We start from the raw sequence: 25739 nt of genomic DNA, 5'->3' as shown, positions 1-25739 counted from the left end.
TTAGCCATTTTGCACTTCCTGTCGCTCTCATTTTTGAGACGTTGGTATTCCTTTTTGCCTGTTTCACTTACTGCATTTTTATATTTTCTCCTTTCATCAATTAAATTCAATATTTCTTCTGTTACCCAAGGATTTCTACTAGCTCTCGTCTTGTTACCTACTTGATCCTCTGCTGCCTTCACTACTTCATCCCTCAAAGCTACCCATTCTTCTTCTACTGTATTTATTTCCCCCATTCCTGTCAATTGCTCCCTTATGCTCTCCCTGAATCTCTGTACAACCTCTGGTTCTTTTAGTTTATCCAGGTCCCATCTCCTTAAATTCCCACCTTTTTGCAGTTTCTTCAGTTTTAATCTACAGGTCATAACCAATAGATTGTGGTCAGAGTCCACATCTGCCCCTGGAAATGTCTTACAATTTAAAACCTGGTTCCTAAATCTCTGTCTTACCATTATATAATCTATCTGATGCCTTTTAGTATCTCCAGGGTTCTTCCATGTATACAACCTTCTTTCATGATTCTTAAACCAAGTGTTAGTTATGATTATGTTGTGCTCTGTGCAAAATTCTACCAGGCGGCTTCCTCTTTCATTTCTGTCCCCCAATCCATATTCACCTACTATGTTTCCTTCTCTCCCTTTTCCTACACTCGAATTCCAGTCACCCATGACTATTAAATTTTCGTCTCCCTTCACAATCTGAATAATTTCTTTTATTTCATCATACATTTCTTCAATTTCTTCGTCATCTGCAGAGCTAGTTGGCATATAAACTTGTACTACTGTAGTAGGTGTAGGCTTCGTATCTATCTTGGCCACAATAATGCGTTCACTATGCTGTTTGTAGTAGCTTACCCGCATTCCTATTTTCCTATTCATTATTAAACCTACTCCTGCATTACCCCTATTTGATTTTGTGTTTATAACCCTGTAGTCACCTGACCAGAAGTCTTGTTTCTCCTGCCACCGAACTTCACTAATTCCCACTATATCTAACTTCAACCTATCCATTTCCCTTTTTAAATTTTCTAACCTACCTGCCCGATTAAGGGATCTGACATTCCAAGCTCCGATCCGTAGAACGCCGTTTTCTTTCTCCTGATAACGACATCCTCTTGAGTAGTCCCCCCCCCGGAGATCCGAATGGGGGACTATTTTACCTCCGGAATATTTTACCCAAGAGGACGCCATGATCATGTAATCATACAGTAAAGCTGCATGCCCTCGGGAAAAATTACGGCTGTAGTTTCCCCTTGCTTTCAGCCGTTCGCAGTACCAGCACAGCAAGGCCGTTTTGGTTATTGTTACAAGGCCAGATCAGTCAATCATCCAGACTGTTGCCCTTGCAACTACTGGAAAGGCTGCTGCCCCTCTTCAGGAACCACACGTTTGTCTGGCCTCTCAACAGATACCCCTCCGTTGTGGTTGCACCTACGGTACGGCTATCTGTATCGCTGAGGCACGCAAGCCTCCCCACCAACGGCAAGGTCCATGGTTCATGGGGGGGATATATATATATATATATATATATATATATATATATATATATATATTTCTTTTTTTTTTAACCCCATAACTGTCGTCCATTGCGACGCAGAAGTTTGACATTTGGCTCCAAGGTGCCTACGACGTTCCTCTGTAATGACGAAAAACTGTGGCGCCCTGCGATGACCGGTTCGAGCTCTGTGTCGCTTCAAATGCGTCGACACAAGCGAAAAAAAGACGAGAGCTCAGAAGTTCACGTGAGGTGTAAGGTGGGTTAGGAACACCACATCGGCACCAAATCGCACCACAATTCTGCCCAACACTCCCGTGCACGTGTCATACCGTGGAAGGCTCACTACACACCCTCTTACCCACATTTCACTCCTTCTTTTAACGCCTTTGCGATGAAGGTAAGAAAAACGACACCCAAATTTCTTGGTAACGTTAAGTGCGTCAGTGGATCCACCCCTGTCCTTGTAGTGTTGATACCCACACATTTCGCGCGGTCTAAAACAAAAGTAGTTCGCAGTGCGTTCTTGAAAATTCTAGACATTGCTTGGTGCTGATTTGATCCAAATCTGAAACTCCCCTGACGCAGAGGTTACAAATCACGTGATCCTATAATTGTCTTGCGCAATATACTACTGGCCATTAAAATTGCTACACCAACAAGAAACGCAGGTGATAAACGGGTATTCGTTGGACGAATATATTATACTACAACTGACATGTGATTACATTTTCACGCAATTTAGGTGCATAGATCCTGAGAAATGTGTACCCTGAACAACCGCCTCTGGCAGTAATAACGGCCTTGATACGCCTGGGCATTGAGTGGAACAGAGCTTGGATGGCGTGTAAAGGTACAGCTGCCCATGCTGCTTCAACACGATACCACAGTTCATCAAGAGTAGTGACTGGCCTATTGTGACGAACCAGTTGCTCGGCCACCATTGACCAGACGTATTCAAATGGTGAAAGGTCTGAAGAATGTGCTGGCCAGGACAGCAGTCGAACATTTTATGTATCCAGGAAGGCCCGTACAGGACCTGCAACATGCGGTCGTATATTATCCTGCTGAAATGTAGGGTTTCGCGGGGATCGAATGAAGGGTATGGCCACGGGTCGTAACACATCTGAAATGTAACGTCCATTGTTCACAGTGCCGTCAATGCGAACAAGAGGTGAACGAGACGTGTAACCAATGGCACCGCATACCATCATGCCGGGTGATACGCCGGTATGACGATGACGAATACGCGCTTCCAATGTGCGTTCACAGCGATATCGCCAAACACGGATGCGACCATCATGACGCTGTATAGAGAACCTGGATTCATCCGAAAAACTGACGTTTTGCCATTCGTGCAACCAGGTTCGTCGTTGAGTACAGCAGCGCAGGCGCTCCTATCTGTGATGCAGCTTCAAGAGTAACCGCAGCCATGGTCTCCGAACTGATAGTCCATGCTGCTACAAACGTCGTCCAACTGTTCGTGCAGATAAGTTGACTCAGGGATCGAGACGTAGCTGCACGATCCTTTACAGCCATGCGGATAAGATGCCTGTCATCTCGACTGCTAGCGATACGAGGCCGTTGGGATCCAGCACGGCGTTCCGTATTACTCTCCTGAACCCACCGATTCCATATTCTGCTAACAGTCATTGGATCTCGGCCAACGCGAGCAGCAACGTCGCGATACCATAAACCGCAATAGCGATAGGCTACAATCTTTATCAAAGTCGGAAACGCGATGGTACGCATTTATCCTCCTTACACGAGGCATCACAACAACGTTTCACCAGGCAACGCCGGTCAACTGCTGTTTGTGTATGAGAAATCGGTTGGAAACATTCCTCATGTCAGCACGTTGTAGGTGTCGCCACCGGCTCAAAGCTTGTGTGAATGCTCTGAAAAGCTAATTATTTGTATATCACACCATCTTCTTCCTGTCGGTTGAATTTCGCGTCTGTAGCACATCATCTTCGTGGTGTAGCAATTTTAATGGCTAGTAGTATATATGTTGTATGTGTTTTCGTGTAATGAAACTGGGCAGGTCTATATAGGGTGTATCTCCTAACAGTTGTCAGCCACTGCACCTCTTATGTTTCGGCATATTACAATTTTGTTTTTGCAGTGTGTAGGTTGAGTCATGTGACGCCCAGTGTCCGATGGGAAGCGTCGATTTGTCTCCAGTTACAAACAATGTGATTTTCAAAGTGGAATTTTACGTGACCATTCGGCAGAGTGGTCCCAAATTCATCTTGTGCGATACTCGTTTTACCGATACGTATTAACAGGAACACAAGGAATAACTAGTAGTCCAGTAGCGACAGCACTGCCCTGGCACACGGCTACTGTTGTCGCCATCCTGAAGTGCGCTGGTCAGTCGCTGCTAGAGTACTGACTGCTCATCGTGCTTTACTGTCCCTGTTATTACACATCGGTAAAACGAATATCTCAGTAGACTAATCAGGTAGTGCGGTATCGAAAGGACACGTAAAATTCCGATTTAAAAATTCATTTTACTTGAAGCGGGAAATAAACCACACATTCCATCGAGGCCGGGAGTCGTATGAAAGACGTGACTAGCAATATTTGTTTAGATTGAGGCCAGCTACACAGTGCCAAAATGAAACTGCAAATATCTACCGAAACATCAGGGATAGTGCTCGTGACGATTCGTAGGACGGACATCCTAAAATTGCAACGTGGAGAGTGAATGACCGAATGAAGTTCAGAGAATATCTAGAACAGTGTAGAATTAATAAGTGAGTGAAGCAGCAGGGAAATAGCACACTTTTCCACCAGGTGCCACGTCTCTTGTGTGACCGGAAAGGTCATTGCCATTCTTACATCAGTGTCTACCAAATGGATATCTGAAAGCAAATGCTGGTACGTTTTTAGACCTAAAAAAAATTACTTAGCATGAGGGAGAGCTCGAATGGTTGTAAGTAGGCTGTTTAGGTTTTTATATTGGTAACGCCACGTAGCGCTCTGTATGAAATTCACTGGCTGTGCTGTGTGCAGTCTGTGGCTTGTTTGCATTGTTGTTTGCTATTGTAGTGTTGGGCAGCTGGATGTCAAACCGCGTAGCGTTGTGCAGTTGGAGGTGAGCCGCCAGCAGTGGTGGAAGTGGGGAGAGAAATGGCGGAGTTTTGAGAGCGTATGATCTGGACATGTGTCCATCAGAGACAGTAAATTTATAACACTGGATGCCATGAACTGCTATATATATTATGACTTTTGAACACTATTAAGGTAAATACATTATTTGTTCTCTATCAAAATCTTTCATTTGCTAACTATGGCTATCAGTAGTTAGTGCCCTCAGTAGTTAGAATCTTTTATTTAGCTGGCAGTATCAGCGCTCGCTGTATTGCAGTAGTTCGAGTAACGAAGATATTTGTGAGGTAAGTGATTCATGAAAGGTATAGGTTATTGTTAGTCAGGGCCATTCTTTTGTTGGAATTATTAAAAGTCAGATTGCGTTGCGCTACAAATATTGTGTGTCAGTTCAGTGTTGATCAGAATAAGTAAAGAGAGTAATGTCTGAGTACGTTTAGTTTTGCTAATGGCTGAGTACGTTTAGTCTTGCTCAGCTGTTTGAAGAGCAAATAACGTCAGGGGTTACCAGCGCAGTAATTCATTAATTTTTCTAATGGGACGTTTCACGGTGTCGAACTAACCACTTCCGATCAGTAGATTTTTCAGTCCGTGATATTAGAGTTTGATCGTGGCATACTGCTACGATATTAATAGCTGCATTCCTTGAATTTTTGACGATGTCTCAACGTACGGTAAGCAAGAACGCCACTATAAATGAGATGCACATTGATCCTGGGAGACAGGTATCTCCTGACGAAAGCTCAAATTCCTGCCCAAATCTGACGCCGCTTGAACACAGAACTTTATACACCCGAAACGTAAACGACGATATCAGCTTCTTCCCATTTACTCATGCGAAACAAATTGCTTAATCTACGACCGAACGTATTTCTCTTCTTGATTAACACGTCAAGGGTAGCCAACAACACCCTAATCGCTGGACAATTACCTGAGATCGATGTAGCCTAAGGAAGAGAAAGCTCTCAGACTGGCTATAAAAGAGAACTCCTTGGTTTAGTAGCGGCGACGATAAGCTAATGACTTGCCGGCTCCTGTAATTAACCCTGACGCCAGCGGCCACGAGGTGTTAACGCCTCACGTGCCACGGGATATCTGACCAGCTACTGGCATGCAACCTGAGAACCAGGTGCCTTCCAGGGCTTTAAATATCCGTCCGGTGAAAATTATGTGGGTGCCTTACTTCTCACAGGGTTATCTGAAGCTGTTTCTTCTCTTAGAGCAGTGTGTTTACTACGATGCAGTGACGTGTTGCATTCTTCCGGATGAATGAAGAAAGTGCTAACGCCCATAACCCCCAGATGACAAGAGCAATATGCGACTTCAGTAGGTGCTGTAACCACTCCAGGTCGACAAACACTTCAGATTTTGGCTACACTGATCCTTCTCATAGTCTATTATGATGATTACAGTGGCTAAGTAACGATTGCCAATCTCACTTTACTCTCGAAAAAGGGTTGCTGAATCTGCACTCCTACAGTAATTATTGAGCCGCGTTGCTATCTGACCGCACTCAGAAAACAGCTCGTTCTTCCACCAGACTGAAGAGCTACACTACTTTTCGCCTCCATTTTGCAGCCTATTGGTTTCAGTCTACGACTTTGACACTATTTAAAAACGAGACAGTATCCATTAAAGTAAAAGTTTACTGTCACTTTAGCCAAATCTGTCTGTCACGTTATAGAACCTTATAAAGAGTCTTGTGCAGTGGGCATCGCGATGATTTGCGATCTGTTATGAAAACTTTGACTCGGCCCTGCCTTATGGTCAACCACACATACGCGGAAAGTATTGTTCCTGAACCTGCTGTTTTAATTTTTCCAGTGGAAATTATTTGGTGAAAGTGATATGCTGTAATTAATTTCAGTGACAAAACATTCTTGTAATATTTCTTGAACTGCCATATGCTTTAAGCTCCAGTAGAGTTGCTCAATTTGTATTCAAAGACTTACGATCGTCTCAGTTAAATGTAAGTATCCTTAATCGCTCATAAAAATACTTATGAAGTTTTCGTACGCACTAAAACTATTAAATGTTCTCCATTACTTAAATAAATTCGACATCAACCGTTGAAGTAGAATATTATAGGCTCCAAATTACAGCCTGGACTGGAGGACATCAGGAGGAGGGAGAAAAATTTATTTTGAAAAATGTGGATCCCAAAGACGTCAGGCATTATTTAGGACTGATGTTGCGCTGAGAACGCTATATAATAATAACAACAGTGACGATTAAGGTGCTAATTTAATTTGAAAAATAATGAGCGAAGAATTGAAATGTCACAGTATGGTATTTTACTAACAATCATGTCGGATTTCGATGATTTGGCGAATTGTGGAAAACCCACGTCACGATGGAAAAATTCAGATACATAGAAGCTACCAAAGGGCAGGATGATTGGTGGGATAGGTGAGGAACAGAATATCACGTTTGTGGATGGAAGCAGAGTAACAAAATGAACTTTCAATAGTTTATATCAATAGAAAACAAATGCTTTCGTGAGTACTGATGTACTCAAGAATTGCATTAAATACTAGTGCGTGCTGGAAATATAGTAGGATACTAATTACTCTTACTGCATTGCTCGTAGACGTACCATCAGGTTTCCAGCAAAAACTGAGGTTCGAGAAGACGTGTAAGTAAATATGCCCCACGAAGATCGCTTGTACTGCAGGAGATGATATGATAGGGACCACCAAACAGGGTGGTGCAGAACATAAACTTTCGTCACCAGGTGACACGAAGTGATCGGTTTCAGCAAGTCGTTTGCCATTAACGAATGAATTTTGCGCTTATTTGGATGACATTCTAATCGTGGATTCATTTGTAGGTATTCGGCGGTTCCCAAAAGAAGAGCCTTTCAGCATGACGAGAATAATTCAGTTTTAATGCTAGTTATTTGCTCCATAACAATAACACCCAAAAATGGTACGCCGCGCGGTGTAAGGCGTCTTGTCGCGGTCTGCGCAGCTCCCACCCCCCCCTTCTGACCCCCCTTCCCCACACTATGGGAGGTTCGAGTCCTCCCTCGGGCATGACTGTGTGTGTTGTCCTTCGCGGAATTTAGTTTAAGGTAGATTAAGTAGTGCGTAAGCTTAGGGACCGATGACCTCAGCAGTTTGGTCCCATAAGACCTTACTACAAATTTCCAAATTTTCCGAAAATGGTAGTCGGCCTCACTAGACACATCTGTTGAAAACAGTGTGAATGTAGATGGTCAACATGTAGCCATACAGGTACTTCTAACTTTCAGGAAACTTATAACTAAAACAAAGTTATTTAAGACGATGTTTAAGAGGCAGCTGTTAAGCAAGACATTCCATAGAGTGAACGTTCACTTAGATGACACAGAGTAAGCTTTTCTTTTAAAAAAGTTTGGAAAATTTGGAAATTTATGGTAAGCTCCTATGGACCAAACTGCTGAGGTCATTGGTCCCGAGGCTTACACACTAACGTACGCTAAGGACAACATACACACGCACACACACATGCCCGAAGGACTCGAAACCTCGAAAGGGGGGGGGGGGAATGGGGAGAGCAGCGCGAACCGCTACAATTCGCCTCAGACTGCACGGTTACCCCTCACAGCTTTGGAAGAAAAAAAAAGTGTTACATAAGTAACTAATAACAAAAACGCTTCTCTGTTACATAAAACATTCGCGCACTATATGTGTTTACTTACTTTCTGAAAACCTTGCACCAGATCTCTGCTATGGATAATGCTAACCCATCGTCTGACTCATTATGGGGCAATACGGGATATTGTGTTACACAAGAAGGAAATGATTTTGTTGCCAGCCAATAGAGCTTGTAGCATATGCAGAAATTTGTGTTGAGAAATGAGTCAATAGTGTAGGTTTATGCTATACAGAACAATGCGTGTATACTAATGGGCAAAGGCTCGTTTTGAGCAGTGAATGAACAATGTAACACCATCTTTTCACGTCAAGAGGTAACTTTCCTGCAAAGCTGTATAAAAGGGATAGTTTGACCGTCAGGAATATAAGTAATGAAAAACGAAAATGTTCACGTTGCAGAATAAATAAAAACGAAAACCCACTGATGATGGCACAGTGGTGCCGAAACATGTTTGGTTACTGAGAAAAACGGTGTTTTGCTTAACTGGCGGAATTCACATCCAAAAATAACTAATGAAGTTGCACTGTTTTAAAAAGACTGACCTTGTATTCGAGAGTAATGTTCATCCGGCCATCCCCACTTGCGTTATTCGTGATTTCCCTAAATTACTTCAGGCAAATGCCGGTATGTTGCTGTAATAACACCAAGAATTACTACTTCTCCCATACTTGTTAAACTGCGTTTGCAGGTATGTAAGTGCCTATATCGAAGATTGTTCCTTGTTTGGTCTCAAGTACCATGATATGTCCCGTACCCAGGTACGAATCAGACTACTTTTACTCTTGCTGGTAGCATTGTTCGAGACATCCCCTATGCATTACCAGCCCATAAAACGTGAAGGCTCAGATTTGTGAGGTAAGATTCACAGCCGAATATCCCATGCCCTGTACGATTGGACGGCCTGTCTTTCGTGACTGTATCTGCTTTTTACTCCAGCCTAGCACGTCACGAAATGAGAGCAGCCACACGGGCCCCGCTAGCTGCGCGTTGTTGTCCTATCCCACAGTAATTGGTGACGACAGTAACGTGACGGCGGCCGCGCTGTCCCGCGCCTCTGCGTCTGTTTGGTCACGCTAAACTGTAGAACGGAAAGCTAACACTGTTAACCTCAGTTGAACCCGCGCGCACCGTGACTGACGTCTTTAAGTTCTGACTGACTCCTGTCTGAGCCAGCGAATGAGCTCCACGCCACCCGCGTCACATCGCCGGAACCCGTCAGCGCACTCAGTGCTGATGACATCCTGTTGTAATGAAACGAGTTGCCCGTTAAAATATACATGTTAACAAGTAATTGTTTCTTCCTGTACAGAATACGCCAAAATTCGGGGGAAAAGAGATGGTGGGGAGGCTGGCGGAAGTTGAAGACGTCATCAGATTGTTGACTGGTTTCATGCACCCCACCACGATCACCAGATCTATGTTACAGTCCTCATCTCGGAGCACCTCATACACATGAATTCGTCAATTTTTTTATGAATAGATTCCAATCTGTATCTTCTCCTACAGCTTTCACGCTCTACAGATGCTTCAAGTACCATGGAAGTTATCCCTTGACACCTAGCGGATATCCTATCCCAGGTTTTTTTTTTTTTTTCTTGTTGTGGGACTGCAACAGGATTTACTCAGCCTGTTGCGGCCAATTAAAGAGCTTCTCGACCGATTAATAGCGGCTCCGGTCAAGAAAGCCGACAACGACCGGAAGAGCCCTATGCTAACGCCGTGCTCTTCCATATCGCATCCAGATGACGCCATGGCAGAGAGTGAAACGGTGCACGGTCAGTGCGGGTGGCCAGTCTGTGCCCTTTCTTTGCTTTTTTAGCTATCATCCTGTTCTTTCTTCTCGTCAGTGTTTTGTAGGTCACCGTTCCTCACCCGTTCTGCGGACACCTCGTTATTTCTTGTTTACTGTTAGTTTTCACTCCATGCTGTGCCTCAGACGTACCTTCGCAAAAATTTCATGCTCGATTTATGCTCTATGTTTGATATTAGTAGACTTCTTTTAGGCAGATGTGGCCTTTTACCTGTGTTAGTCTGCTGCTTATATCGTCTGTCATGTGTTACTTTTTCTTCCACTATAGCAGAACTCCATCACCTTCGTTGTCCCCAGTTTCGATAACCCCATTTCTGCCACTCCTCATTACTTTCTTTTTGCAGCCGGCCGGTGTGGCCGTGCGGTTCTAGGCGCTACAATCTGGAGCCGAGCGACCGCTACGGTCCCAGGTTCGAATCCTACCTCGGGCATGGATGTGTGTGATGTCCTTAGGTTGGTTAGGTTTAATTAGTTATAAGTTCTAGGCGACTGATGACCTCAGCAATTAAGTCGCATAGTGCTCAGAGCCAACCATTTTTTCTTTTTCGTCGTTTTACTCTCAGTCCATACTTGTGCTCATTAGAGAGTTCATTCCATTCAATTGACACTGCAGTTCTTCATCACATTCACTGTGAATGGCAGTATCATTAGCTAATTTCATAATAGATTTCCATTCACTCTGAATTTTAATACCACACTTGAACGTTTGTTTTCTTTCCGTAATTACTTCTTCGATGTGCAGTTGAACAATAGTGGAGAAAGATTGCATTCGTGAGCTACATCCTTTTTAGTTTGAGATTTTTCATTCTTATTGTCCCTTCTCGGTTCTTGTAAATATTGTATATTACCCGCATTTTCTTATAGCTTATACCTATTTTGTCACAAATTTCTTCCTTTTTGAGGAGATAAATCCTATGAAACTGTTCTACATAACTGAAGCATTGCTTTCATTACCAAGCACAACATAACTGCCTTCCGATGCCTCTAGCTTTCCTAAAGTCAAACTGAACGTCACGTAACACTCTATCAGTTTTCTTTCCCATTCTTCTGCGCATTATTTTTGTCAGCAACTCACATGTATGAGGTGAGTTCTAGCATTTATCCACCCCTGCTGTTTCCTGAATTGTGTGGAGGATATTTCTCATAAGTGTGTTACTGTGTCTCCCCAGTCTCATACAGCGTACACACCAACTTGAATATCCGGTTGGTTGCTGCTTCCCGCGAAGATTTTGAAAATTCTGATTCAGTGTTATCCATCCACTCCGCATTACTTGATCTCAAGATTCCAAAGCTCTGTCCAAAACCCATAAATGACGTCGTTATGTATTTTACTAGAACAGGCTGCTATATCTTTGTCTTAGGACGGTGAAATCGATAGTCTGATATCATCGTTGCCACAGGCTGTGCCGACCGCAGCGAACAGCAAAGGAACGCGGTCGCATGGGCGGATCCGCTGACTTCACGCGGATATTACAACTCTCCCTCTAAAGGAGCACAACCACCTCGGACCATGCTGTGATTCATAGACAAGTATCTGGGACACAGTGCTCCGGTACACGTGACTGTGATTTTCGACTCAGTCTGGTTGTTTCTCCGTAGAGATTACTTGGCGGTAGATACAGCTCTTACAGTAAGTTAGTTCCCTCGTACGCTGTCCTTTTATTTCGAAATCACTACTTCATTTTAGCAGTTAGATCACCTCTCCCTCTTGGAAATCATTAGAGTACATCACAATATAAATTGTTTTACTTACAGCATGATATATTTCACACATCGGTATGGGAAAGAAGAAACATGTGATGCCATCCTTTAAGAGATTCGCACAACCACAGAAAATATCTGCACAATTATCAAAATACGTAACTCATTAAAAAACGTTAGTGTAATTATCTAAATGGTAGTACATATAACGTGGTCAAGGTGGGAATTTCAAATAGGATGCATAAAATGAATTTAACAACCAATTTATCGATAAAGATTAGGAACGCCTTCACATGCTTTTCCGCAGTTGACATGTGAAATAACAGAAGTTGTAAACATAAAACTTTACTTTGGCAATGCGGAGCCTAAATGAGCTATTTCTTAAAGAGTGGAATAAAGTGTTTGTACATCAGGCAAATGAATTAAAGGGTTGTTTTATTTGACACTCCTTCATTTTCCCTCATTTCAACGAGAAGTTTGTTTTGTAATTTGAATCGAAGGATTTGGCTCAAAGGCGCCTACAGCCTTCCTATGCATTGGTGCAAAAGCATAATGTCGTGCGACGTCCCGTCGGGAGTCGATACATTCGGGAAAAGGCCAGAGCTCAGACGTTCATGTGAGGTATAACGTGGGTTATTTATGTCACAATGGCAACAAACAAATTTCATAAAAAATTCTACCCAACTCCACCGCTGACGTGCCACGCTGCAACCCCTTCGAATCGTACAAACATACCGTCGTTTAACCATCGAACAGACACCCTGTGGACGACATAGTTATAAGCATTCCTGGCATAGAGAAACAACTGAAAGAGTTGAAAACAAATAAGTCACCAGGTCCGGATGGAATCCCACTTCGGATTTTAAGGCTGCTCTACAACATTTGCCCCTTACCTAGCTTGCATTTATCATGAGTCTTTCGTCCAGCGCAAACTCTTAAGCGACTGAGAAAAAAGCGCAGGTAACTCTAGAATATAACGAGGGCAAAAAAGCGGACTTGTAAAATAACAGACCAATATCACTAACCTCGGTTTTCTGCAGAATCCTTGAACACATTCTCAGCTCCAATATAATACATTTTCTTGAGAACGCGAACTTGATGTCCACAAGTCAGTGTGGTTTTATAAAGTATCATTTGTGCAAAACTCCGCTTGCACTTCTCTCACACGATATACTGCGACCTATGGACGAAGGAAAACAGGCAGATTCCGCATTTCTAGATTTCCGTAAAGTGTTTGAGACGGTGCCCCATTGGAGACTGTTAAAGAAGGTACGACTATAAGGAACAGGTTGACAGATATGTGAGCGGCTGGAATATTTCGTAAGTTATAGAACCCAGTATGTTGTCCTCGACGGCGACTGTTAATGAGAGACAAGAGTATCGTCAGTAGTGGCCCAGGGAAAGTGTGATAGACTCGCTGTTATTCTCTATATACATAAATGATATGGCGAACAAGATGGGCAGCAATATGTGGTTGTTTGCTGATGATGTTGTAGTGTACGGTAAGACGTCGAAGTTGAGTGACTGTACGAGGATGCAGGATGATATAGACAAAATTTCTAGTTGGTATGATGAATGGCAACTGGCTCTAAATGCAGAAAAATGTAAGTTAATGCGAATTAGTATGAAAAGTAAACTCGTAATGTTAGGATAGAGCATTAGTAGTATACTGCTTGACACAGTCACGTCGTTTAAATATCTGGGCGCAACGTTGCAAAGCGATATGAAATGGAGCGAACATGTGAGAACTGTGGTAGGGGAGGTCAATGGCCGACTTCGGTTTATTTGGAGAATTCCAGGAAAGTGTGGCTCATCTGTGAAGGAGACCGCATGTAGGACGCTTGTGCAACCGATTCTTGAATACTGCTCGACTGTTTGGGATCCGTACCAGGTCGGATTAACGAAAGACATCGAAGGTATTCAGGGGCGGCCCGCTAAATTTGTTACTGGTAGGTTCGAACAACGCGCAAATGTTACGGACACACTTCGGGAACTCAAATGGGAATCCCTGGAGGGAAGGTGGCATTCTTTTCGAGAAGCACTACTGAGAAAGTTCAGAGTACCGGCATTTGAAGTTGGCCGCAGAACGATTCTAGTGCCTTCAACGCATATTGCACGCGAAGACCACGAAGATAAAATAAATATGCGCTCATACGGAGGAATAAAGATTTTAATTTTTTCCTCGTTCTGTTTGGGAGTGGAACAGGAAAGGAATGACTAGTACTGGTTCAGGGTTCCGTCCGCCACGCGCCTTCGGTGGATTGCGGAGGATCTACGTAGATGTAGATCGTCATCTGGTCTTTAGAGTACAAGCCACCGCAATTTTTTTCTCTCTTGTGCAGATAAGGGGTGAGATGTGAGCGTGTAGGGAGTGAAAATGACCTTCCCAACGTGTGAAATGTCCTCGGTGGCCTTGGTCAGAATTTTGGTGCAATTTGGTGCCAATGTAACATCATTAACCCCGATTACACTTCACATGAATTTCTGAGCTCTATTCGTATTCACCTAAGAGTTGATTTTAACAAATCTGCGATACATTGGGGGAAAACGATGTTTCAAAAAAGTGATCCTTTGATTCTAATGCGCAATCTAATTCGAAATATTCGTAAAAGAACAGCGTGCTTAGGATAAATAAATACTTGTATCAGATTTACAGAGGGTGTGATCGTGCACTTAAAAATACTGTTAAATGGGCTCTAGCTTCATTAATGACTGTCGTAATGAATATTTAAAGTATCAGTTTATGACGTCTAGCCAAGGACCGGTGCTGAAGGCTATTAGTGTATTTTGTGTTGTGTAAGAGCAGTGCAATAAGTCGCTTCTGCTACACTGACAGTAAGTGTTACACCAATCACTATATACACTGACTGAAATAATCTCAGCGCCAAGAAGGACTTGGGTGACATAAACGAAAGTTGGTACGGCTGTCTCTACATCTGAAAGATGCTGTCTATTCATATTTCGCACCAGTCGCATAAAAGTGGCGCTCGTAGTGCCGCTATAAGGGCGAAAATAAGGTTTTCTTTAAATAGACGGTGTAACGGTTGTGAGTGTTAGTTGTCTTTCAGATTGGACGTGGTGAGTTCGGATGCCTTTAAGGCGTAAAAGACGCCATTATCAACATCTCACTGAGTTTGGACGAGGTAGGGTAATAAGGTCTTCGAGAAGCTGGATATTCTTCCTACGATACTACAGTAAGACTTGGCAGAAATGTGGCCACTGTACAGGATTTCTGGTAGCGGTGGTCACGGGACTGTACGGTGGCAAGAAGACTGTGCTCCTGACGGCCACGTGGCACTACCGAGAGGCAAGGCCACCGTGTACGACGTATGGCAGTGCCGCATCGTACTGCATCTGCAGCAGCACTTTGAGCTGCATGCAGCACCATAGCGACACAGCGAACTTCTACAAATCGCTTACTTAAGGGGAAACTCCGAGCCAGACACCCTGTAGCGCGCATTTCACCGACCACATACCACCGCTATTTACGGCTTCAGTGGTGTCAACCGAGACCTCATTGGAGGACAGAGTGTGTTTTCTGATAAAAGCTTGTTTTGCCTCTGTGACAGTGATGCCCATGTGTTGCTTAATTGGAGGGCAGGTGACCGCCTGCAACCAGTCTGTCTGTAAGCTAGACATACTGGATCTGCACCTGGAGTTATGGTCTGGGGTGTGATTTCGTATGACAGCAGGAGCACTCTCGTCTTCGTCCCATGCAACGCAACTGCAAATCTGTACCTCAGTCTGATAATTCAACCTGTTGTGCTGCCATTCACGATCAACATTCCTAGGGTTGTTTTCCAAAACGACAACGATCGCTCACATACCCCTGTTGTGACCCAACATGATCTACAGAATGCCGACATGTTGCCTTGGCCTTTCCGATCACCAGATATGTCTCTAATTGAGCACACATGAAACGTCATAGAACGACAACTCCAACGTCATCCACGAACACCAAAACCGTCCTTGTATTGTCCGACCGTATGTAAGGAACCCAAAAACTGACATCAGGCACCTGTTCAGCACAACGCATGCACGTTTGCGCGTTAGCACTGAACATTCTCATTGGTTATTAATGTACCAGCATTTCACACTTACATTAACCTGTGATATTGCAATTTTAATCACTTAAATGTGTTACCTAGACAAACGTGTTCTCGAAATTTCATTACTCTACTTAGTTTATTTTTGGTGTTGCGATTTTTTTTTTTTTTTTTTTTTTTTTTTTGTCAGTGTGTTTTCAATTCGCTAATTCGCTGCTTGTTTAGTCTCCTCTCTCTGGCTCTTGCGTACTGAATGAGGTGATACAGTGCTAAGTACATCTGAGATTTCTCAAATAACAGGGCACCATGTCCCTAAGAAAATTTGTTGTGCAGGGCAGATGTGGAACAACTTCCCGCTCCAGACCTGCTACCGACTCGCTCGCTTCAAATCTCGCTTACCGCTTCCTGCGAACGCTAAATAAAGTGCGGTCTCTCCCTCCAACAATGCTTTCTGGTGCAGACAATTCCTGCTACTATTACAAAATGTATCAATGCGCGGTCTTTCCCGCTCTTTTCTTAAAATGCATCCATACGCGGTCTCTCCCGCACTTTTTAAAATTATGTCAATGTGCGGTCTCTCCCGCCAACAATACTTTGGTGGTGCAGACATTCCCTGCTACCACAATTATTTCCAAAATGACAGATATTAATTATTCCTACTTAGTCCTATTAATAAAATGTAAACATTTTCCATAAATTGTGGTTTGAAGAAAGACAATAGAAATATACACGTCTTACAATGGGAGGCCGCTTTAATAACGTGCATCCACAAGTAGTTCATAGTTTGCCTTTTCAATATATTTACGTATTAGCTGTTGGATCCCGTCTCTTACCTTTCACTAATTATTAGAATAAATTCTTTTCTGGACGTTCAGCTACCTCCTTTCCTTGTCCATTTCGAACACTATTGTTGTGGGTGAGTGCTGAACTTAGGCCGTATCCCTCCATGGCCCCAGACCTGTATTACCATACATAGGTAGCAAAATATGTATACTCAATAACTATACTTCGTTTGTAGAAGTGTTATTTCGATTTATAATAAATTGTTGTGGCTTTAATCCGACTTTCAAAGAAAAGTGTAAATCCTATTTATAGAGATATCAAGAGAATTGCAAGGCCCCCTACTGAAAATGCTCCTCTTAAGATGATAAAATTAATCGTAAATCCAATGAGTAGTTTTTGTTTGATCGTAGTGGATATTTTTTTATGCAGTCAGATAGACTTTCCTTGCCCCCCGCCCTAATCGTTTCTGATGCGCCGACGACTCTTGTATGGTGAGATCTGTGTGAAATTCAACCCCAGTCCTCCCTTTTAGATAACGGAAAGTCACACTGATAGGGCAGTTGTGAGCAAAATCCACGTTATGTGGTGGAATGGGAGGCCCTGCCATTCCCGATCCCTTTTAATGGGCAAGGCACCTCTTTCACAGTAACTAGTTGCTTTCAAGCGCTCGTTTATCAGTGTCATGAGAAGTGCTCTCAATTTTGTCGGTTATTATCTCTGCATGTCACAATCTTCTCGCAGAACTCGCTTAGTTAGAGACTCGGAACTGACCCTAACGTCCCGGAAGCGGGTGGCAAGCAAGGCGCTCGGGGCGACGTTCGCAGAGACACAGCGCTTTGACCCCTTCGTGACGACGAGGAGCAGAAGTCAGAGATATGACGAGTGAAATATTGCGGCCGATGCACCCCGGGATACTTTCGCGATAAAATTCAGCAGGAAGACTTTTTCACGTGCTGGGGCGACATTTGTAAGGATGACGTTGGCAGTGGGGGCCAAGTGGGGGTGGTTGCAGGCGTGGGGTGAGGCCCAAGTGTTGAGGGAGTTGCGGCCGCCGTTATTTACGGCGGTGAATATCTCTGGCCGGCAGGGGACGCGCCTCGGAAAGCCTCGCACGACGTAAATCAAGGCTCGAGCGAGATATTTTACGTTATCGCCGACTCCATAAATCTGCCGGCGCGGGCAGAGTCCGAGAGCGGCGGCCGAGTTGCGGTGTCCCCGACAACCCCGTGACCCGCTGTAAGCCCTCTCTCCCGCCGCAGCCCTTGACGTATTCCACAAGTCTCTGATACAGTCCAGATGGACAGGCGACGCCTAAGCGCTACGTCAGTCATTAATTGATAGCAAGTTAGGAACATCTGTCGAAACGTCTCGAGAGTACAAACCTCGAGCTAGACTTACGAGTACACAGGGTGAACCTCGTAAGACCTAACACCCCTTCTGTTTCGCGAACAGTTCAAGATATCTAAATGAGGTCCTCGGCAAACGATATTATGGAGTGAGACAAGTTACTATGTAGGACGACTATCACTCTTAATTCTTGTGTGAACCGAGGTAATGAACCTTTTTTTTATTATTGTGCAACGATATACACTTTTCTATAGAACTTGAGGACGAGATACATAAAGGAACAAAACATAGTAACAAATAAGTGGAAATGAATGAAAGTATGAGAGCATGTTGCCAGAGGACTTGCAGACGGCGAAACCATTGGTCCCACCGGATTAGGGAAGGATGGGGATGGAAGTCGCCCGAGCCCCTTGAAAGAAACCATCCTCGCATTTGCCTGAAGCGATTTAAGGAAATCACGATGAAACTAAATCAGGATGCGAACCCAGAGTGCTAATCACTGCGCAACTCCGCTCCTTGGTAGTGTTTCTGAATGTACCCTCCTGGCGAGAGGAACATTGTTTTGGTGGTATAGTTGTTATGGTGTGGGGAGGCTTTAATGTTGCATGGGCGTAGGGATCTCCAAATCTTTGAACACGATACACTCATCGGTCAATGGTATTGCGACACTATACTCCTTCCCCGAGTCCGTCTTTTCGCTGGTGCATTCGGTCGTGGCTTCACTTTCGTGGATCACTATGTGCGACCGCAACAGACGGCGCCGGTCGAGGGGCTCATGGAACGAGAGTGTACTCGGCGCATAGACTGCCCGTTTCCCCAGCTTAAATCCAATCGAGCACATATGGATGCGTTGGGGAAACGTTGTAAGTAGGCTGTTGAGGTTTTTATGTTGGTAACGGCACTTAGTGCTCTGTATGAAAATCACTGGCTGTGCTGTGTGCAGTATGTGGCTGGTTGGACTCATTTTTGGAATATTCGCTATTGTAGTGTTGGGCAGTTGGATGTGAACAGCGCATAGCGTTGGGCAGTTGGAGGTGAGCCGCCAGCAGTGGTGGATGTGGAGAGAGAGATGCCAGGGATTTGAGAGGTTACTATAAGCGGACGATCTGGACGTGTGTCCGCCAGAAAAAGGAAATTTGTAAAGATGGATGTCTTGAATATATATATATATATATATATATATATATATATATATATATATATATATATATATATATATATGATGACTTTTGAACATAATTAACGTAAGTACATTGTTTGTTCTGTATCAAAATCTTTCATTTGCTAACTGTGCCTATCAGTTGTTAGAATCTTTTATTTAGCTGGCAGTATTGGCGCTCACTGTATTGCAGTAGTTCGAGTAACGAAGATTTTGTGAGGTAAGTGATTCGTGAAAGGAATAGGTCATTGTTAGTCAGAGCCATTCTTTTGTAGGGATTATTGAAAGTGTTTGAGTACGTTGAGTTTTGCTCAGCTGTTTGAAAATAAAATAACGTAAGAATTTTACCAGCACAGTCATTCTCAATTTTTCAAGGGGGACGCTTCAACGAGTCGCCCCACATCCAAATACACCACCGACAGTCCAGCGGTCGGCAACCGCGCAGGGACGCTCTGTCATGAAAACTTCTTATTAACCTTGTGCCTAGAAGGCGAGTAGTTTGCTGAGCATGCGTTGCCGTCCATGGAGATCACACATATTACTATGAACCATGTTCTGCCTTTTAAAAAGTCCAAGGGATAAGCATGAATCGGAGTGACTTCAGTGCAATTATTGTCCTGGAATAAATCGTCATTTCTGTTGATCTCATTCCTTATTTCTTTCAGTTATCTACTGTACTTTTCTGAAAAAGTTCTTCCTATTTATGATCCACATTCCATCGAGCCATATTACTTGGCAGTGGCAAATCATGCCAAAGCTGGTAAGTTGCTTTCGACGTTAAGTTTTACACGCTAGTGCATTATTAACATTATTCGAAAGATCTCGAGGCACCAATGACGTTGTATAGTATGTAAATACTAACTGTTTACAACCTACCGCAGTGGTTTAGCAGAAGCTCGAACGAATAATTCAATGCAATTCACTCTGGTCTGTCAAGCCGAGAAACAGCCTCAATTTAGCCTGCAAAATCCATAAACCCGTCTCAGTCATATCGCATACGCTCCAGCCGACTCTTTTAGTACCCTCGCCCTTTACACTGACGTTACAAAAGTCATGGAAAAGCGATATGCCCATTTACGGATGGCGTTAGCATCGCGTACACAAGATGTAAAATGGCTCTGCATTGGAGGAGCTGCCATTTGTATTCAGGTAATTCATGTGAAGAGGGTTCGACGTGATTGTGGCGCGCGACGGGAATTAACAGACTGTGAAAGCGGAATGGTAGTGGGAGCTTGACGAGTGGGACATTGTATTTCGGAAATCCCTAGAAATCCAATGGTCCGAGATCCACAGTGTCAAGTGTGTGCGGAGAATACCAAATTTGAGGCATTACCTATCAACATTGACAACCCAGTGGTGGACGGCTTTCACTTAACGACCGTCGAGTTCGCAATGCCGACGAGCGAGGACGATGCGCGCGCGGCCGGGGCAGCCGCCTCGGACGCGCCGGAGTCGGCCGCTGGCCGGTCGGTTGGGCCTGGCCCGCCGGACGCCCCAGCGGCCGCTCCACACAGGACGGATCCCAGGTTGACGACCCAGGCTACGGCACCGGTTCATGACAGGATAGAACGTCAAGAACGGCGATCGACAGGCGCTATTCGACCGCAGGAGACTACATACCACACGACGAAACCGTATTCGGACGTCGGCCATACATCACATCACGATGGATGCAGCAATTAAGACGACCGCCGGGACTACGCCAGAAGACTCGATATATGTCGGGAGGAGGACAAAGAAACGCTGAAGGACATACAACGCATTATCCGCTATTCACGGGAAACGCAAGAGCCGGATAACGACACCTGTCTGGCATCTCCATCTATGGACTCAGATGTCGAATCACAGCACTCCCACCAAACGGTCGACGACGCGGAGATGGCAGCGGCCTTTCCAGCAGAAAACGACAACGACTCCCCACACGCAGAGGGGGACTTTACGCTCGTACACAACAAACGGCGCAGAAGCAACGCATTAGCCAAGGACTTAGCCAACCCGGCTAAGAGACGAACGGAGACCATCCCCACAACGAACCGATTCGCCCCACTGACACCTCAAGCTGCGCCTCCATCAACCACCAACAAGCCACAGGCACAAACTTCTAATGCCGCAGAAGCCGTGGACAGAGACAAGAATGTGTTTCGCTAAGTGCCCCCAGTCACAATTTATTACACAAAGGATTACGTTCACCTCAATGAAACACTCAACGGACTTCTAGAGGGCAACCTTAAAGCTATATACCAAAAGGACTGCATCAAATACCACTTTGAGTCCTTCGAAGACCAAAGACGTGCAATAAAATTCTTCACGAACCACAGCTTCTCCTATTTTACGCATCAAGTACCAGACGACAGGGAACTGAAAGTAGTTGTCAAAAGCCTTCCGGCGGAAGTTACCGAAGAACAACTTTACTATGCCCTCAAGGAAAAAGGCTTCAAAGTGCTACAAGTCTACCAATTTAAGGAACGCGACGAGAAGACGAAACAATTGATACCGCAACCTGTGTACCGAGTCACCCTCCCATCCGGAAAAGACAGTGACAAGATATATGATGTCAAATACCTGCTCTACACACGAGTGATAATAGAAACCTATAATAGTAAAGAAGGACCAGTCCAGTGCCGACATTGCCAACGTTTCGAGCATACAGCGAACTACTGCAGCATGCCAGCACGCTGCGTCCGCTGCGGTGGATCCCATAAATCATCGAATTGTACCCATCCTAGGACGGCGCCCCCAAAGTGCGCCAATTGTGAACAAGAACATCCAGCGACCTTCCGTGGCTGCCCCAAATTTCAAGAACTCCTACGGAAATATACTAGAAGGACACCAAAGAAGTCGACCCCACAACGGCCTATAATTGTTAAGAACTCGGCCATGGCAGCGATTCCAGCCACCCAACAACAAGCGGCACCTCTCCCTGTGGAAACAATCGCCTCTCGACCACAACCGGCACCCAGAGTGACTCTACGACAAACAAGACAACAGCGTTCTTACTCCGAAGCAATACATGCCCATCCACCGACGCCAACACCATCGGAGACATCATCTGCCTGGTCGACCACCTTTACACCAGCGTTAACAGATATTCCTCAACTACTCACCGCCCTCCAGCAGAAGCTGACGTCTATCCTCTCGCTTGTAGAAAGCGTACTGACAGCTTTTCAAACACCTTAAATGGATAGAGAGCATCACACGAGGAATCTTAACTTCTGCATTTGGAATGCCAACGGCCTGAAACAAGAAAATAGAATTCACGGACTTCTTACATCGCCACAAGATAGACGTAGCATTTGTCTCCGAAACACAAATCCGCGAGTCTACCGACCTCCGCTTGAGTAACATGCACATCTACCGGACGGACAGACGGGACCAACGGGGTGGAGGGACCGCAGTTCTGATCAAAAAATGTATTCGTCACCACCAAGAACGTTTACCCAAACTCCAGACTTTAGAGGCCACGGCAGTAACAATCCACACGACGCTCGGAAACATTACATGTATTGCGGCTTACCTTAGCCCAAAGAAGCCTCTCCACCCAGAAGATCTTTACGCCGCTACAGAGGGTTACGACAAGATCATTCTTGGAGGGGATCTTAATAGTAAACATGTTGCCTGGAATTCCCGTAAGGCTAACCCAAAAGGACATATGTTGTTTGCACTGGCTGAGAATTTACATGTTTCCGTCCATGGACCGGAACCGACGAGGATACCTTACGTCCAGACACAAGACCCTGATGTTCTAGACATCGCCATAATCAAGAACATCAACCCGAATCTCCATCTGCGGACGCTGTATGATCTTTCGTCGGACCACAGACCGGTGTTCGGACTCATAGAGAGGGCTACTTTGCAATTCCCACTGCCGACGACAAGAACTTACGACTGGCAGCAGTTCCAAACGTACCTCAACAACAATGTGCGACCAACCCAGGTTGTTACTACCAGAGAAGCGATTGATGTGGCAGTCGCAGTACTCACGAAGAAGATTAACAGTGCGAAACAACGAGCACTCACGGAGCAGAAGTCAATTATGACGAGTTTCCACCACGACTGCAGGAACTTAAGACAAGGCGCAATCGATTTCGGAAACGATGAGTCCGCTACCGCCATCCGGATGATAGACGGGAGACTCACAGACTAACCCGAGAACTCCGGCGGAAGATTCAGGACTGGAAGCAACACACGTGGGAACTCAAAATGGACAACTTTCTATTACGCACCAAAGATGAATGGCGAATAGTTAAAAGTCTCAGACAGCAACAGCCCCCCAAAAGGGCAATTCGAGGACCCCATGGCCTCTTGTATGACTCACTGGCGCAGGTAGAGTTGTATGCGGATACATACCAACAACAGATGACTACGCCCCCACGGAGGATGGAGATGATGCACTCCACCGTGCAGAGGAGGACGCAGCGGCGGAATGGGAAGCTATTCGGGACGCCCCGACTAACACTATGCCCTGGCTGACAACGCCGGAGGAAATTCGGAGGATTATCAAGTATAGCAAACACACCTCACCTGGAACAGATAGAATCAGCAATACGGAATTGAAACACCTACCGAGAAAGCCTGTTGTGCTTCTCACCCGGATAGTGAACAGCTGCCTCAGGACTGGATACTTTCCAGAGGCATGGAAGATTGCCAGAATAGTGCCAATACCAAAACCGGGCAAGGATCTCTCACACCCTGACAGCTACAGACCCATAAGTTTACTGCCGACGCTGGGAAAGGTACTGGAACGTGTCCTATTGAAACGCATGCTGGACATCCTTGTGGCACACAACATCATCCGACCGGAGCAGTTTGGCTTCCAGGCGAAGCTATCGGCTGAGTTACAACTACTGCGCATCACGGAATCTGTCCAAGACAATTTCAACAAGAAACGACATATTATTGGAGTCTTTCTCGATATAGAGAAGGCTTACGATGAAGTATGGCGACGCAACTTGATCGTCAAGCTCCGACGTACCACTTCCCTACCATACTGCTATTTAAAACTTCTCGACAATTTTCTTCAGGATCGCAGATTATATGTTCGCATTGATGACAAGAATTCAACAACACGGCCTGTCCTTGAAGGACTTCCACAAGGATCGGTCATATCTGTACTGCTGTTTAATTTATATATTAACGACCTCCCGACGGTGCCACATGTTACTGCCAGTTTCTATGCCGACGACACAGCGCTCCTGACTGCAGGCACCAGAATGGACCACCTCGTCACACGGATGCAGCGCCAACTAGATTTAGTGGACCACTGGACCCACAGGAACAAAATAACGGTCAATGCAGAGAAAACCAAAGTTATTGTCTTCACACGTCGGAGACCCATCGTCAATGGACGCCTACGGATATCAGACCAGCCACTCCCCAGGGCAACAACTGTAAAATACCTGGGAGTGTATCTGGACGCCAAACTGCTGTATAATCATCACATTATGGAGAAGAAGACGTCTGGCTGGGAGCTCTCCTCCCATTTCCGAAGAGCTCATACCTCAGCCAACGCACGAAACTCCAGTTGTACCATGCCACAGTCGAACCATCTATTTTGCATGGATCGACCTCTTGGGGTACTACGTGTGCCACTAACTACAAGAAGTTACAGGTTGTACAAAGCAGATGCCTACGATGGATCACTGGAGCCCAATGGTGGATCCGGAATCATGACATTCATCGAGCCTTAAGCGAATCTTACCTCTCAGACAAGGTCAAGGAGAAGGCACGACCCTTATTTCTAAAGTTGGACATGATACGTGACAGTACACCACAACTCACCGCAGTAGGTACGGTAGAACCCTTACGTAACCACAAATATAAAGTACCGAAGGCGATAGTATTTGAGCCTCCGTAATTGATATCCCTACGTAATTCTCCATAATTTAAGGACATATAGTCCTTTGGCACTTCTACAAACATGTTTTCAAACACACACCAAAAGCAGTGAGTTAAAGGACCCTTCTGTGTGCCCAAACTAAAGATGAAAGAAGAATAAATAAATAAAGAGAAAATTTTTACCCTTTCCATTCCCTACACAAGTAAAACTCAACGAAGTTGATCAGACTTCAGCACCACCACCCAAAAAAAAAAAAACCTTAACGAGAGACCAGCGGCGTTTGCCGAGAGTTAAGCCGTGCCCGACTCGTGTTACCGCCATCACGTATTTCACACTCTGTTTTTAACGTACTTCTACCTCACTACGTTAATTTAATTTACTACTGTCACTGAGTTTCTGCTTTACCTGACTGTGAGCGGAGCTAGCAGCTCGTATTAATATATCCCCTCTCGTGGTATCTTTGCTCGACTGCTATTACTTCCTGGTCGTTGTCTGTCGGTAGAGAGTTCGTACTGTCAGTTCGTCGGCAGTGCGGGTTGCGAGTTCGGGTCGGCCAGTCAGTGGCAACGCGTCTGCAGTGCAGTCCGGACCTGCCAGTCGGGTAGTTGCAATGCGGCACTAGTGCAGCCGGGTTGGAGCAGTGAAGTCTGCGTCGACATGGCTCGCCCGACCATTGCCGTCACGCACCACTTGAGCCGGGCCACGGTCTTGGTGGATCGTCGGTCGGTCGTCCAACCGGACGACGCGGTTTGGCTCACCGATCGTTCATGAATCGGCTGTGTTTGTGTGTGTGTGTGTGTGTGTGTGTGT

The sequence above is a fragment of the Schistocerca americana genome, chromosome 7 (genome assembly GCF_021461395.2).
Source record: "Schistocerca americana isolate TAMUIC-IGC-003095 chromosome 7, iqSchAmer2.1, whole genome shotgun sequence".
Classification (NCBI taxonomy): Eukaryota; Metazoa; Arthropoda; class Insecta; order Orthoptera; family Acrididae; genus Schistocerca; species Schistocerca americana.
The sequence above is the reverse complement of the archived record's forward strand: the minus strand, read 5'-3'. Positions refer to the sequence as shown.